Source organism: Cydia strobilella, chromosome 2 (genome assembly GCF_947568885.1).
Source record: "Cydia strobilella chromosome 2, ilCydStro3.1, whole genome shotgun sequence".
Lineage (NCBI taxonomy): Eukaryota > Metazoa > Arthropoda > Insecta > Lepidoptera > Tortricidae > Cydia > Cydia strobilella.
This window is the reverse complement of record NC_086042.1, coordinates 26372356-26375970: the sequence shown is the minus strand read 5'-3', so window position 1 is coordinate 26375970 and position 3615 is coordinate 26372356. Positions and strand designations below refer to the sequence as shown.

The window sequence follows — 3615 nt, the reverse complement described above, 5'->3', positions numbered from 1 at the left end:
TTAAATTCGAATGAAGAAAAATCGTCTTTTTTCGAATTTCAGCCATGTCACTTTGACACAGAGTGCCCATGCCATATACTAAGTAGTATACAAATGTTGGTCAGTTTGAGGCGTACAGCCTCCAGTTTAAATTATTGCTCCTGTTACTGGAAACACCCGGTATATACTACGCGTCGAGCACTCGGACGTTTACCAATTGGTTCTGTGGAAAAACTACATGTTGTTGACTAATATAATTAATTCATCATCATCATTATCATCATCATGTCAGCCGATAGACGTCCACTGCTGGACATAATCCTCCCCCAAGGCTCGCCACTCCGACCGATCCTGTGCCGCTCGCAACCACCGAATTCCCGCGACCTTCACCAGGTCGTCGCTCCATCTCGTTGGATATATAATTAATTAATAAAAAAAAAAAAAAAAAAAACTAGCAGAGCGTGGTTTCGATCCACGGACCTCTGGGTTATGGGCCCAGCACGCTTCCACTGCGCCACTCTGCTTGATGTGTATGTCGCCAAATTTAGCTAATACTAAGCTAACGCACAACCTCACGGTAGTACTCAGGGTACTTTATTCTATTAGAGCAGGAGGCAGCTATCTGCTAGAGTGAAATAAAAATACCTACATATATACATATGTAATCATAATTACTTTCTAATAAAAATAAAGGTATCAACATCAACCGAGCTTACACCAAAGGCGGCGCGGAAAATATGGTAATAGCAACATTTACCTAAAAGTTATTTCATTTTAATTAATTAATATAATTAATTTAAATTACTGGTGTTAGGATTGACTTTCAAGCTGTTGGTGACTAGGTATAGGATGTAAAATATGGCTATGTCGGTTTTATTTACAACCAAACAGAAACTTCACGGTAAATATTTATGTTATAAAATATATGTATTTGGTGCCAGATACCTATATTGTGTGTAGCTAGTAAAATCTGTAAAATACCCTCTAGTCCCATCTCTTAGCCAGATTTGGTAGCCTGCTTCCAAATGGAAAATGTACCTAGTTTCCAGCCTTGTAGCCATTTATGAAATGGGAAAACATTCCCATCTCGTGGTCGAATTTCGTAGCTAGCGTGGCTCCTTTTTGATTTTTTTCCATTTTTAAAAAGGGATTCAAAGCATTTGGAAGCCAGCTACCAAATCTAGCTATTAGAAGTATGAGATGGTACTAATAATGCACTAGGTAGTTTACGGATGTATCAAATATTTATCTAACACCGTTTAAATGACTGTGAACTCGCTATACATAGTAACGCCATTTAGTTGATAGTTAAATGTCTTTAAAAAAACCGGCCAAGTGCGAGTCGGATTCGCGCACAGAGGGTTCCTTACTTTTTATTATTTGTTGTTATAGAAATACATCATCTGTGAAAATTTCAACTGTTTAGCTATCACGGTTCATGACATGAGATACAGCCTGGTGACAGACAGACGGACAGACGAACAGCGGAGTCTTAGTAATAGGGTCCCGTTTTTACCCTTTGGGTACGGAACCGTAAAAACTATGTTCGAAGATTAACGCCCCTTATAATAACAGTACCTGGGAGACCGAGCTTTGCTCGGAAAACATAAAAACTCAAAAATGCGCGTTTTCCCAAAGATAAGACCTAGCTAGATCGATTTTCCGACCCCGAAATATAGCTAATTTCATCGAAATCGTTAAAGCCGTTCCGAGATCCCCGAATTATTTAAGTAACAGTCCCCGAGTTAACATAGAGTATGTTAACTCGATCTGTGCTCGCTCTGCCGATTGTATATACGTGTAATGGCGGGCCTCAATGCCTCATACATGTACTACGGACACGACATGAACGCACGGGTAGTCTTAAGATTCCGATTCCAATCGCAGCAAACACATCGCCTAAGGTGACGCAGGGACCCTATTTAACTCGAGAATGTGACAGAACGTGACGTGGGTAAGAGATAATTCGTTTAGTGATACGATTAAGCTACTGTAATGTAACGTCGCATTATCTTTTTAGTTTCTTGCTAGAAATCGCTATTTGCTTATTTAAATTCGAACTTCTATGAAGTTATGACGTATAAATAACACTTGCACTGCGTGTGCTATCAAAATCGTTGTAGACTTATTTTGGAGGACGTTTTACCGGAGTGCTAATAAGATTTTTTATTTAATTTTGGCATTATTTTTAATAAAATGGTTCAAGTCCCCCACCTGGCCCAAAAGTACGTTGACAAAAAAAAACAGTATTTTACTAAATGTCATTAAAAAAAAAACTTAATTTGGGGTAGAATGCGTCCTAGGTGTCCCGCCATCTCCTCTTCGGTCTGCCTGAACCCCGACCTGCACCGTCTATGGTGTTCCGTGGGTCCCACTCATTAACCATATTGACCCACCTTTCCGATGCCGATGACAGGGTCGAGTGGAGAAAACGAGGGGAGGCCTGTGCCCAGCAGTGGGACGTCAAAGTAGGCTAATAATAAAAACATTTAACTAAAATAAAACATATATCTTTAAAATATTCTTCGAACAAACGCAAACGTTTGTTAAAATTATCAACAATATGCCGCAGTAGAAATTGTCAACGCGTTTTTAGGAAATCCTGTAAAAGTAAAAGTCGAGACCACACTTTTGCTAACTCACCTAAGCATCCATAACCCTTGCGAATAACGATTTATAGTCGGTGGGATATAACGGTTTGAATCAATCGAGACCCGTCTACGTCCACGGATTATCCGGTTCGTAGGTCGTAATTAAATGCATTGTTGTGAGTTGTGAACCCCATTGGCTTCGATATTGTATACCTATCGCTACTGAATGGGTTAAGGATTAGATCCGCAAATAATGTTAACTTGTTATGCTGATGTTTTATTGAATGGTTTTGGAAACGAAAGATGCATGGCTGCTGCGTCCACGAAACATTTTTGCTATAGTATCAGGTACAAAGAAGTATATTAGTTTAAGTATACGTTTAGTCCTTAGCCCGGATACCGGTAATGATTCCCCGACCTTTAGGAAATTATCGATTTTCAGACGTTTTACCGAGGGATTTATTCGAAGATGCATTGCAGATTTTATTCGACTAAATCCATACTAATATTATAAATGCGAAAGTCTGTCTGTCTGTCTGTGTGTTACCTCTTCACGCTTAAACCGCTGAACCAATTTAGTTGAAATTTGACATAGAGATAGTTTGAGTCCCGGAGAAGGACATAGGATAGTTTTTATCCCGAAAATCATCCCTTAAGAAAATGAAAAGAGGGGTGGAATTGAGATAATTAATGAATGCCTGCTAATATGTGTGCATAATATGCTCAAATTGAATGATTGCCATAAGAATTTTTTCAGGCGCTTTACTTACTTTAGCTCCTGTTACTAAGTCCGCGCAGACGAAGTCGCGGGCAAAAACTAGTAGTTATAATAAGGCCGAATCAGTGTTACCCTTTGATCCTGTGCTCTTTTATTTTCAAAAGGCTAATCATCAATGGTCAAACAGTATCTCATCAATGTTTGCAGTTACACAAACCATGTTAAATCGTAACTTATTTATATCCCAAGCACATATCCTACCAAACGACACCCTACAGAGCTTTGAAACCAACATCTGTAGCACGCAAAACATAAGATGTTTGTTCG

At 39.1% G+C, this 3615-nt stretch overlaps 1 non-coding gene across 1 annotated transcript; it reads right to left on the bottom strand.

The window, feature by feature from the left end:
• Positions 1–431: 431 nt before the first annotated feature.
• Trnam-cau (transfer RNA methionine (anticodon CAU)) lies at positions 432–503 on the bottom strand. Its single transcript has one exon. It is a non-coding gene; the product is annotated as a tRNA-Met (tRNA).
• Positions 504–3615: the final 3112 nt, after the last annotated feature.